Below are 13922 nucleotides of genomic sequence, written 5' to 3' on the forward strand. Positions count from 1 at the left end.
CAAATGGTAAAGTGCAACAGGAAAACACTCAGTAGCATTGGAGAAGTAAAAGATCACCCAGTAAGGCCCCATGTGTAGCCATGTATCTTTACATGATAGCTTCTGTGTACTCCTATGGTGTATTCCTCCTGTGGCTGAGCTGATCTGGAGACAGGCTGCTGGCCTTGCTGCTCTGATACAATAAATGCCCATGGTGGGTGACTTCTGGGTTCTGGGGTCAGTGAGGGGCCCGACACAGGCTGAGTCTCCTATATATACGCATTGACAGTCTCTGTCATTGGGGCTGGAAGCAGCGATCGTGTCACAGTCAGAGGGGCTGAAGAGCTGCCATCAAAGCCAGTGGCACATTGAAGAGAATCCCTATCACCATCAGCCACCTATTCCTCGAACTCTTCATGACTCACCTGAACTCCCCTGTTTACCAGGATCTCCCCCCCCACAACCTGGCAACAGTTTCATGCCCCCCCCCCCCCGAGCCAGCACGCCAACCTAGCATTCTACACAGCTCATGGATGAGGCCAGTATGTGCGTTCGGCATCTCAGTGGCCTGCTGCATAGAGTCGCCATGAGCATCAGCGCTCTCTTGATGGAGGTGGCCATGCACTTCCATGCCAGAGACATGGCGTCACTCATGGTGTGGATGGGACCCTCCATCATTTCCGCATGGGAGCAAACAGCCTCTGGGAACCCTGAATGATGTCCACAAATTTCACTTGTTGCTGCTCTAGTATCTGCCAATTTGCTGATGCCTTCAAGGCTCAGCATCTATATGAAGCTGAATGTCATTGGTCTAGTCCTCAATCCTCCAACAGGGAGTGGCTGTAGCTGTTGCTGCTTCTGATGCCTGGTTATGTGTATCCATGCCATGTTCACCAGCTAATGCCACCCTTTCTAACCTCACATCAATGTCAACCAATGTGAGAGTATCAGCACTGGTGGAGATTGTACTGGACTGAAGTGAAGATGCCTGGTCAGATAGTGACCCCTCCTTTGAGTTCTCAGGTGGCTTTGATGCCCTTGGCAACATGTTATCCACTACTGGCACTGTGAAAGAGAGAAGAATGATGCTAATGATGTCTGTATCCACCCACTTCCTTCTGCCTGTCCATGATCCGGAGCTTCATAAAGACATCAAGGGTTACAGAAGTGCCGCTGCAAAGAGTAATGAGATGGATTTGTGCCTGTGCCCATTGCTTTACTCTCTCTGTCTGGGATCCGCACTTGCCTCGCCCTCTGTGACAGGCTAGCCTGTTGTCACCCATCCAATCTCCATTGATTTCCTCCTTGAACTGCGTTATTAGAGCAATCAAGGGCTCGATTCCCATATATCTCTGTTCTCCAGCAACATGAGCTCACGTTTCCGACAAGGATGGAAATACAGTGTTTCACACAACTCTCCTGTCTCAGCTACAATTGTCAGATTGTGCTACCTTAAATGGCTAGCATGGCACCACTGGTAGGCCGAAGCAAGTGGTTATTCTTTGTGAGGCTTGCTGGTCCCTCCCGTCCATTGGGATCAGAACCTTCCTCTGTCCCCTCGCTGCCTGCAGCAGCACCTCCAGGGAGGTGGTACTGAACGGTAAAAACATGTTTCCTCTGACTGCAGCCATTCCTCCTTTCACAACCACAAGAACTTCCATAATGTCCGATTGTTTATTCTCAAGATGGAGAGTTCATCACCCCCTTTCCAATACTCTGTGCGCAGCCTGTATGAAAGCTGCAGACTGGCCTTTAAATATGGTGCCTCCCCTAAGCTGCCAGGGTTTCTTCCTGCCAGCCACCAGTTATTGGCTGCCTCCCTCACCAACTGGACATTAATTGGCCACATGGCAGAAAATTGCCATGGAAGTCCCCTCACTGACCCCTGCGGCTGTGCGATCTGCAATTGACCCTGGATAGTGCAGTTTGTATCTTGTGTTGATCCCGGACACCTGGAGTTTGTTGGAGTTGGAGTTGACCTTTTAGAGGTTCACATGAGGGAGGTTTGCTTTGTTTGTCTGGTTCTTTCGTTCAGCAGAAATTTGCAATTCTGTAAGAGGCTGCAGAACGTGAAAGAACGTTGAGGTAGTTTCTAAGGCAACCTTTGCCATGATTAATGAAGATTTGTTTCTTTAAATAGATCATAGGCTACAATAGCTGATGTAGATGAAAATTACGTTTTCAATTCCCATAAAGGAGGGTTTTAGTCAGATGTCATGAAGCTATAAAAGTATATAATATTATTGGAAAATAATTTTCTTTTAAAATAGAGGTTTAGTCTGTGGGTGTGTTTTAATTGGATTAAAGCCAGGTAGCCTGGGTGTTTTGATGTGTACTAGTTTTGAGATGGAAACAGAGAGGTAGAGTGCATTTGCATTTTTTTTAATAGAGCACTCAAGAAGTGAAGTGAAAACTATCAACTAGCGAGTAGATATCAAGCAATATGTTTGTATTACTAATAAAACTGGTACTATGAAAGGGGTTTTATTGTTCAAAGAGGCTGGTGATACAATGAGCATTTACATTCAATGGGCTGTGCTAGGTATAACTGCAGCCGTTTTGTGCATGCAGAAGCAGAGGCGATATGAGATCAAAAGCAGCTGTAAGCTTACAACTGTCTTCACAGGAATCAAAATAAAAAGAATCTCATTTTGAATTTGTAAGGTGAAAATGCTTTGCCTGGTGTCTGGTTCAGTCTATGGGTTGCCATTGCCTTAATGGAGATTAGTTTGGGAATTTGTTAGAAGTTATGATAGTAGTAATTTGTAGTCATGTGTATATATATTTAACTTGTGTAAATTAATAAAATTTTTCATTTAGCTTAATATAAAGCCCTCTGGTGGTCTAATTCCTGAATTTAGAGTTGCATCTCAAACGTAACAATTAACACTATAGATTATGACAGTTGTTTAAAGTTTCCTTCTGGGATTTTTAAACATAACTCCACTTTACCAACTGCATCGGTCATAACACCAGGTCCTTATTGAAAATTTGGATTACAGCCAAACTTCAATTGGTGGCACTTTATTCAAATCATTTTTTAAAGTTTTTTTGGTTCTGGCTGAAAATTAATTAGAATTGTACAACAGAAAAACAGAACCATGCTCCTCATCTTCAGAATAGAACAAACAGACAATATTGAAGTCCCCTGTGATTGCACAGAAATGTTCCCAGCATCTGGCACTGTTATTCCATTTTATTTTATATAGTTGACAGAGCCCCTATGTTGATGTGTGCTGAATGTAAACAGCAGCACCGACTAGATGGGCCAAATGGCCTGATTCTGTGCCGTATATTCAATGTCAGGGAAGTCTATTGCATTGGCAGGTTTCCTGTCCTGCTTTTACATAGCCTGCCTTGATTTTAAGATTCTACTTGACACCTTGACTCCTACAATCTCCCATACTAATCTCTGATTAAGATAGAGGTACAATTCCCAGGAATAGAACCCCCTTCCCTAAGGGCCATTCATCATAAGCCCAAATAGTGAGATTTGAAGGATATACCATGTTGGGGCATGGAGGGTGTCATCGGAGGTAATGGGAGGGGAGGAATAGGAGAGGGGAATCAGAGGTGGCGGAATGGAAAAGAAAACAGAAATGAGAGTTGGGTTAGGAGAAGAGTTGAGGGGATTTGATGGGTAATGGGAAAGAGTTTGGAAGGAGAATGGAGAAATGGGAGAAGGGGTGAGGGGTGGGAATGGGGAATGGGAGGGTCAAGGGGAGAGGAGGCTATGGAATGTGTGGGGGAATGTGAGAGGCATTGAGGGTAAGGCTTGGGAGCGAGGCGGTCACAGAGGGTGAGGCTCGGAAGTGAGGTGGTCACAGTGGATATGTCTAACTGTAAGTCAGGGAATGATACGGGAGAAAAACGTTGCACAGGAAGTCACCATGCAAGGAGTCCTGCACAGTTTAGTGTATAGAAAATAATTTAATTTAATTTAATGCAATTGAATCAACCTATAAAGTAAGCTAGATCAATTAATTTGGATAAAAACTCAGGGCCTGACTCCTCAGTAAAAGTTCACAGCACTCTGCTTGTGGTTCAGCCTTTAGGCAGAGAACTCAACAAGAAGATTGCATATTTTATCATAATTATCATCTGTTTTTAATTAATCAGACCTGAAGGTTCATTTTAAAATTAAATGAGAGACAGTAACATTGGTAACAATGTTCTGAATTATTCAGTAAGTTAAAATTTGAGGTGTATAGACCATGAGAGCTAAATAAAAAATTTAATTTAATCCACATATAAAGTAAAATGATGTCAGCACAAAGGAAAGAGCTGACTGGTGAGAAGCTGGTGAGTGTTTTGTTCCAAGCTACGTAGAGATTTGAATTCCCAGTGACCAACCTGAAGGAATCACATCAACATTTCAAGCTTTAAGACTTTTACTGTAACAAACACAGTAAAATCAACCTTGGCTAAACAATACTTAGTGCGGAACTAATACACTAATCTACAGCAAAAGTATTTATTATAAGTTTATAAGTTCTTATAACCTTGTGCTTTGTTTATACATTATACCGTATTCTCAGCAAATATGTAGTCTTCTTTTTAAAGTCCTCAATCTCTCCCACTATTTCAACAAGCTTGCTACATTGGAGCAAATCTTCCAGAGTCCTTTTAAAAGTCCTTTCACTCAATCCTCCTGAGCATAACCGAATGGACCTCCAGCCGCAAAGCACCGTCTGGTGACTTCTCAGTTTCTAAATCTCTACAAGGTGTTGTAGATCTTTAAGGGGCCTATCTAAAACTGTTATGCATCAGTAGATAGATGCAAATATTCATGTAATCATCAGGAGAAAGATCGAAGAAGTCCTAGAAACCAGATGTGTTAACCGGCCTCCCAAATATTACTGTGCATAGTTCCATGTCTTCAAATAAAAGAAGTCACCTAATTGAGACACAAACCCTCTTTGTATGGATGGTGTGCTTGTGTAAGGTAGAATGCACAACATGGTAGCAGTGGTGGAATATCCGGAGGCATTATCTTTAAGGGAAAGCAAGTCCTTATTCCAAAATCCCTTAGACCTGACATCCTACAGCAACTGCACCAGGGGACTGGTGAGAGAATCAATATACCAGCCAACAGCCATGAGGTAATATGAGGTATTCCAAGCCTATCTGCTCAGTCACTGCAGAGAAGCATTATTAGTACCCGCACGTCCAAGGCTCAGAATTTAACTGATCTTTCCAATATCTGTGGAGATGAATTTTTGGTTGTGACTATTTCTTGAAATTTCCCATTATTTGCATTAAATGCTTCCCTACATCTTCACCTGCTCGCATCTCCTCTCTCTTTGCCTCCAGGGTCTCTGTAAGTCTGCAAGCAACAAGGACATATGCTTTTTCCGTTGTGTTTAGGTCTTAACTCTAAAGTTTGGCTTTCAGTTGAACTTGACCTGGATCCCTGGTCCCAATGCCAACCAGGTTGCATTGGCTTATCACCAGGCAAAACTAATAGGAGGTCACATGCTCCATTTCACATTGAATTAAAGGAGACAGTTTAATTATTTTAAAGCCTCACGCTTATAACAGGTTTATTTAAGTTTTAAGTTTATTTCTGTTAATTTAGTTAATATTCTAATGAATAGAGACATGACAGGGCAGCTCAGTTCCATGGAATGCATGTTCTGTTCCATGTGGGAATTTTAGGATGCTTCACATATGCTGGACAGCCACATGTATGAGACGTGTCACAGCTGCGACAGTGTGGGCTCCACGTTTTGGAGCTTGAACAGCAGCTGGTGTCACTGTGGTGCAACCTTGAGGCTGAGAACTACATGGATAACACGTTTCAGGAGGTTGTCACACTGCAGATTAGTTCACCCTGGAGGGGGGAAGAGGAATAACCAGGGGCTGCGGTCCACGTTGTACCAACTACATAGGTAGAGGGATGAGGACCAGCAGGCAGATTTTAGGAAGCCAGGAAAGTGACTAGCAAGCTGTACCTCAAATGTGGTAATCTCTAGATTGCTTTTAGTGCCATATGCTAGTGAGTATAGAAATGGAAGAATAGGAAAAATGAATGCATGGCTGAAGAGATGGTGTTAGGAGGGTAGGTTTTAGATTCCTGGGACATTGGGACCAGTTCTAGTGGAGGTGGGACCTATACAAGCTGGAAGGGTTGCACCTCAACAGAGCTGGGAAAATATCTTTGCAGGTAAGTTTGCTAGTGAGCACTGTGTGTGTTTAAACCAGCACTTCCCAAACATTTTCCTGATGTGACTCCATTTTAATGTGCCAGACTTCATGTGACCTGAGAGCGAAAATTGGTGGGGGGGGGGGGGGCGGGCGGGGGGGGGGGGGCGGTGTGGGGGAGGAATGGGGGGTGGGGGGGGTGGGTGGTGGTGGTGGTGGTGGTGGTGGCGGTGAGGTGGGTGGCGTCAGGGGCAGAGGTGGGGGGCAGGGCAGTGCAAGGATCTGGGCTTCAGTCTTGTTGAGCTGTGAGGGGACGAATGTTTAAGCAGAGGTGGGAGGGAGATGGTGTTGAGAGTTATTCAGTGAGGGGGAGGTCTGAAACTGCTGAAAAAATCTTTTTACAGGCTATAGTTGCAGCAGCGATCGGGCCTCAGAGATCAGACGATTAGGCTATGTCCACCGATAGGAATAAACACAAACATTTAAAGGGGCCTTGCAGCTGTCAAGACTCAGTCCAAACACCATACCCACCAAAGCTACCTTGGAGCTCACAACCCCAAAATCACATCCTGTCATCCATAGTCACGACCCACGGTTTGGAAACCCCTGGTTGAAACTAATTTTTGGTGGGGGAGGTGGTGGGAACCAGAACATAAAACGGAAACAAGGCGGATAAAGGAATGTGAGAAGCAGATAATACTAGAATATAAATAGTTAAAGCATTAGATGGAATGCAATAAGAAAGAAATACTTAAATTTATATCATGACCACCGGATATCCCAAAGTACTGCACAGCCAATGAGACACTTTTGAAGTGTAGTCACTGTTGTAATTTAGAAAAGTTGGCAGCCAATTTGCACACAGCAAACTCCCACAACAGGACTATGATAATGATCCAGATCATCGGTTTTTGCATTGTTAAGTGAGAGATAAATATTACCAGGCCAACAGGGATAACTCCCCTGCCCTTCTTCAAAATAGTACCAGGGGATCTTTTACAACCAACTGAGGAAGCTGGTGAGGTCTGAGTTTAACATCTTATTCAAAAGGTGGCACTTTTGACGATGCAGCAGTCCCTTAGTGCTGCACTGGAGCGTGTGCCTACATTGCTGTGCTCAAGTCCTGGACTGGAATTCAATCTCACAACCTTCTGACTCAGAAGCAAAAGTATTAGCAACTGAGCCTCCATAGACACACAGTGAGGTCTAATTCAGGTTGGCATTGTGCATGTAAACACAGAAAATGTGGTAAATAAGGTAATTGAACTGTAGGCGTAGTTAGACACATGGGAATAAGATATTGTGGCAATGAGACCTAGTTCAAAAAAGGACTGGACTAGATACTGAATGTTCCTGTATACAAGATGTTCAAGAAAAATAGGGAAGAAAAGGAAGGCGAAGGGGTGAAAATATGGATTAAGGAGAATATTACAGTACTTAAGAGAGAGGATGTCCTAAAGGGGTCAAGGACAGTATCTAGATGGTTAGAGTTAAGAAACAATAGAAATACAATTACATTACTGGGTGATTCTGTATTTTGTTGCCCCCTAACCAGCATGAAAGATATAGAGGAGCAAATTTTCATGGAATTTGCAAAGAGGTGCAAAACATATACCGCAGTGATAATAGGGGACTTCAATTATTCTAACTTCAACTACAATTGCAACACTGTAAAGCACAGGGAGGCTGGGAGAATTTTCTTAATTAATATGTTTCTGGCCCAGCTATGAAGGAAGAATTGCTGAATCTGGTCCTGGGGAATGTCGTTGGTCAAGTGGATCAAGTGTCTGTAGGGGAACATTTAGGGATCAGTGATCATAGTATTATAAGTCTTAGTTTATGGAAGCTATGGAAAGGACAAGGAGAAATCCAGAGTAAAAATATTTAATTGGTGAAGGAACAATTTTTTGGGAGTAAGAACACATCTGTCTCAGAAAAATAGTATTAAAAATTGACAGGCAAAACTATAAAGGAACAATGGGTAAAGAGGAGATGGTTCGGATACAGTCGAGACATATTCACATGAGGAGGAAAGGTAGATAACCAAAACCAGAGCTCCCTGGATGACAAAAGCGAGAAAATAACATGAAGCACAAAAAGTTTTATATGATGAAAGATGTCAGGTTGATATCACCAGTGATAATCAAGCTGAATATAGGAAGTTCAGAGCAGAAGTGAAAAAGGAACTGAGAGGGAAAAAGAGAAAGGATGAGAAGAGACTGGGAGCCAATGAAGGTAACCCAGAAGCCTTCTATAGTCACATAAACAATAAATGTTAGTAAGAGGAGGTGTGGGCTGATTGGGGACTGAAAAGGGGATTTGCATGGAGGCAGAGAGCATGGCTGACATATCATGTGGATTGTGACGTATAAGTCAATCTTTGAAGCCTCCAAAAGTCATTCTAAAAATGGGAGTGGATTTATATGTAGAGTAAAAAATTTGGTTCCATAATTCTCCATTTTTCGAATGATCTGATGACATTTTGTGCACTAATAGCATCCTACAATTTGGTAATGAAACCACACAATTCATCAAGCGGTGCAGTATGAATATGGTCAGCCTTTGTGAAGATTTTTTCTCTGTCAACCATCCACCTATTTCAATCAGTGTGGACATGATTCTTGAATGGCTTTTTGAGGCATACATTCAAAGGTTCTACTGCAGGTATTAGACCCCCACGTACAACTGCAATTTGGGCATTATTTCTTCGCAGGTGCCTCTTGATCTCATTGATTATATGGGGTCTGAATATGCTTCATACAAATAAGCTGTATCCTTTAGGCCACCAGGACACTTATTCTACACATTATTAATCCACAACTTCAATCTATCCTCATCAATCCCACAGTTGTCATGGACATGAACAGAAACTCCTGCAGGGAACTTGATTTTCAGCATGTTTTCACCTTTGAAAATTACCATAGGCTTAAATTTTGTACCATCAGCCATGCAGGTGAGTACCATATGAATCTTGTCTTCTCATGTCCTGTGGTTTTCACTAAAACTATTTTCAAACTTTTCCACTCGTTCAGTTACTGGGCATATTAAAATTCATGGGCGCTTCATCCATGTTGCCGTGTGACTTAATGAATACTCTTGTTTTTCCGCTGTCTGATGATGATAAGACGTAATGGGTACCCATGTTTTTACTGCTGTCTGATGATGAATTGCTGGAAACTGATAATTTTGGCATCAAGATCTTTTGATAGTCTCTGAGTGACTTTGGTCTTCTGCCACAACACAGGACATTTACATTGCAGCTGCATTGTAGCTAGCTGTTGCTTTGAAATCTTTGCTGGACTCAGGGTTTGATTTGGTCCTCTTAAGTGTATATACACAAATTGCATTCCTTGTGAAGATGTAACCATCCTGATCATTTTCAAGGACCCATTCTGATACATGCTGCTCAAGATCAGGCCAGTGGCTGGTCCCTGTCCTCATGGCACATTTGGTCTTGGGCATCTTCTTCAGTGTGGATTCCTTCTTCTTCCATTCTCGCACCAGTTTTTCACTAATACCAAATTCCCTCACAGCAGCACAGTTATTTGATGAGTTAGCAAATGTTATGACTTTCAGCTTGAAAGTAGCTTTGTACTTCATTCGTCTTGCTGGAGGACCCATTTCTGTTCAACATTCGCCATGCGCGGTCTGCTCTGTATGGGCGCAGCTTAAACTCCTGAGCATCCTTTTCGAAGTACAGCCTGTATCGCCTGCTTGACCCCATGTGCCGAATTACAGTATAAAGTAGGTAAAACGTGCATTTGTGGGATGAAAAATTGAGGCCGACTACTAATGTGAGTATAGCATTTCAGAGCTGAAAAGCGTCATCAACTTATATGCTAAGTATATGCAAAAACATGATTTTTGACGCTGAGAAAATGGGGTCATCTTATATGCCAGGTTGTCTTATATGCTGTGAACTATGGCAAATGACTAGTTTATATTTGTCATTACCAAGGGAGAAAATGATGTGAAATCAATAGTGAAAGAGGAGGTAATTGAAATACTAAATAGGCTAAAAATTGATAAAGATGAAGTATTGTAAAATTTGGGTGTACTTCAAGTTGATAAGTCTTTAGCACCAGGTGGGATGTATTCAGGAATGATGAGGGAAGTAAGGCTGGAAATTGGAAACGTACTGGCCATAATCTTCCAATCTTCCTTAGATACGAGCAGGGGGTTGTGGTGATTGTTGCTTCAAGGCCAGCCTTACTGAGTAAGGGTGATGTGGTCAGAACAGCCAATCAACACCAAGTGCGGGGAATTTCATAACGTGGTGGAGTTTTCCGAGCCTGGGTGAATGTCTCATAAGTGACCGCGGAGCTCAATTTCTATGCCAGTGGCTCCTTTCAGGGCTCCACAGGTGACCTCTGTGGGAACTCTCAAACCTCCACCCACAAATGCATCCATGAGGTTATGGATGCCATCTTTGCGAGGGCACACAACTTTGTACATTTCACCCGGGACCAGGACAGACAGGATGCAAGAGGGATTGGATTCACCCAGATCTTGGGTTTCCCATAGGTGCACGGTGCAATTGACTGCACTCAGGTGTCGCTCAGATCTCCGTCACAACACACAGTGAACTACATCAACTGCAAGGGCTTCCATTTGCTGAATGTGCAGCTGGATGGATGGGCCTGGAGTGTGCACCTGCGGATCCTCCTCCCTATGAGTGCCCGGTGGGCCCCAGGCTGACTTCTTGAGGAGACGGGGTAGCTGGAATGAGGTCAGCACCCTCTCGCGTACACAGAGGAATCTGAAGGCACCCTCCCTGAAGTCCCATCACAGCACTCACCCTCACCCTCCACCAGCGCAGAGACACACACCTCGGTCGGACCTAGCTTTAGAGTAGCCTCGGGGGTCACAATCTGGTGACCACATCGCACTATCTGATCAACTGCATGCAGTGGAGGCCAACAATGGCATCAGTGATGGACTTAAGCCCGTGCAGCAGTGCAGGAGCAACGTCCTGGACCAAGGTCTCCATGGTGGCTGCCATCCTGCCAGTGTTGACCTTGGTGCATTGCAATGGCTGGCGTTATCACCTCAGCCTGAAGAGGGACAGACTCCTCCATCACGCCTTGCAATCTGAGGAGGGCAGCGGACATCCCTTCCTGCTGTTCCCGAGCTTGCCTTTGCATCTCCAGCAACTCTGACATGACCAAGTCCAGAGGCTTGTCATCTGACTTGGACTCAGCAACGTTCTGGTCTCCAGCAGTCCTCTGAGTGCCGGACACCTGTGAAGTCCCTGCCACTACCTGCAGTGGATCAGATAGTGCAATGTGGTCACCAGATTGTGACCCCCAAGGCTACTCTAAAGCTAGGTCCCACCGAGGTGTGTGTCTCTGCGCTGGTGGAGGGTGTGGGTGAGTGCTGTGATGGGACTTTAGGGAGGGTGCCTTCAGATTCCTCTTCAGAGGTTTCTTCGGGGCTTGATTGGAGGCCCCTGATCATGGACTTTGTCGGCTGTTTGGCAGATGTGCCTGTGAAAGCAAGGAGAGATAATTAGTGCACAGCAGTGGCCTTTGAAACAGGACATATCACTCACAGCATGGTTGTCTGATGGATGTTGCAGTGCTGAATCCTCACTTAGTAGAGCAGCACCGACCTCACCGTCAGCACAGGAATGGGCCAGATCGTCACCAGCCAGCTGGATGGCTCTGTTTTCAAAGTCCATGAGGACCTTGATTTCAGGCAATCTTCCACTGGTCTATGACTTCTCTCTCTTGTTGTGTACCAACTTGTCCTGCATTGTTAGAGATGGAGAGAGTGTAAGCAGGATGCCTGCTGGGCCAGATGATAAATGTGCCTGGGCAGTGTGGGTAGTGAGTGTTCCATGGACAGGATGAGGACAATGATGGTAAGTGTGAGAGAGTAAATAGTGATGTCCCTTGCACTGGCAGTGAGTGAGGGCCCTGTGGATGTGTGATGGGTTTGTGAGAGTGTGAGTTGAGAGTGATGAAAAGTGTGACTTACCCTAGATGAACAGAGGAGATCATTCATCCTCTTGCGGCATTGGGTTGCTGTCCTCTTCTGTAGGGCATTAGCGCTGACCATCAATACCACTGCATCCCCTACTGGATTGGTCACATTGCTGCCCATCCTGCGGCCAGAGTGGGGGTACAGGACATCGTGGCGGGCCTCCATGGCATCCAGCAGTCGCTTGAGGGACCCGTCATTAAACCAGTGGGCTGCAATCTTTTGCCTTGGAGGGCCATGTCTCCCGGCCAGCAATATTGAGCTGGAAGCAATGAGCGCTGTGCTTGTCACTAGCCTTTAAACACAGCTCCTGACATGATGTAATGGTGGGGTGATGGTGGCGGATGAATGGGGAGCCCAGCTGCCATGGGAACAGCGTGTTTCCCGGGAACGTATGAATAATGAGCGGGTTCGGGACGATACGGCATGAAAACCTGCCATGGCCATTGGCGGGCAGCATGCCATTTTACCCACATGTTTCCACACTTATTGCAAATTTTTGAAAAGTCCGCCCACAGAGTCAAAAGCAAGGAAGCTGTGACGGGCCTTTATTAAACATTGGCTTGCCCTCCACAGAAATATTCTGTCCAGTTTTGGGGGTCACACTTTAGGAAGAATGTGAACGCTTAGAGAGAGGGTACAGAGAAGGTTCATGAGGCTGCTTCCAGGGAACAGAGACTTAAATTTTGTTGATAGATTGGAGGAGCTGGGGCTGATCTGCTTGGAGAGGAGATGGTTTAGAGGAGATTTGATAGAGGTGTTCAAAATCATGAGGGTTCTGGATAGAGTAGATAGGGAGAAACTGTTCCCACTAGCAGAAGGGTTAAGAGCCAGAGGGCACAGATTTAAGGTGAATGACAAAAGAACCAATGGTGTAATAAGGAAAATCCTTTTTTATGCAGCGAGTGTTTAGGATCTGGAATACACTGTGGCGTAGGCAGATTCGATCGACGCTTTCAAAATGCAATTGGATAAGCCCCCGAAAAGAAAAGTATTGGTATGGCTGTAGAAAAAAAAGCACAGAGTGGGAGCCACTAAATCGCTCTGCCAGGAGCTGACACAAGCACAACATGCTGAAGAGCCTCCTCCTGTGTTTAAATATTCTATGATCTTATGATTCCAGGTTGCCCCCCCCACAACCCCTCCACCCCACCGCCGACCACACCCCATGCTAACTGCATTGTCAATTAGCCCAGTCCCCCTGACCCATGTATCCCACCATGGCTCAGTCACCCTCAGATTACACTGTGGGAGATCATCATCAAGTTTTGAAGAGTTTTCACTTGAAGATTCCTTAATAAATTTAACGCCATCGTTGAAATATCAGACCAAGCAGCTGCCTATAGGTATCCCACAGGATGATTTTGATGCTAATCTGTATTCCCTCTGTATTGTACCCAACAAATTGCTCTTCCTCGTTGATTCTTTATTACTATATAGGAATTGTATAAATCCAAAGTTTTTAGTTTCATCTCTCAGATAGCTATTAGAATGTCTTATGTGGCTCTGGCTCCCTCTAATGGAAAATACTGTAAAGATAACCTGTAAAGTTGCAGCACTCTCTCAGTTCTGACATTTTAACAGCAGAGCTGTTCCATCAATACTGATTCCCTGATAATGCAGCACACCCTCAATACTGACCCTCTGACAGTGCAGCTCATCCTTAATAGTGCCCCTCTGATATTGCAACACACCCTCAGGATTGCCCTTTCAATAGTGCAGCATACCCTCAGTACCACCCCTCTGACAGTGCAACACACCCTCAATACTGCCTCTCTGACCGTGCAACACCCCTTCAGTAGTGCCCCTCTGATAGT

The sequence above is a fragment of the Carcharodon carcharias genome, chromosome 19 (assembly GCF_017639515.1).
Source record: "Carcharodon carcharias isolate sCarCar2 chromosome 19, sCarCar2.pri, whole genome shotgun sequence".
Taxonomy (NCBI): domain Eukaryota; kingdom Metazoa; phylum Chordata; class Chondrichthyes; order Lamniformes; family Lamnidae; genus Carcharodon; species Carcharodon carcharias.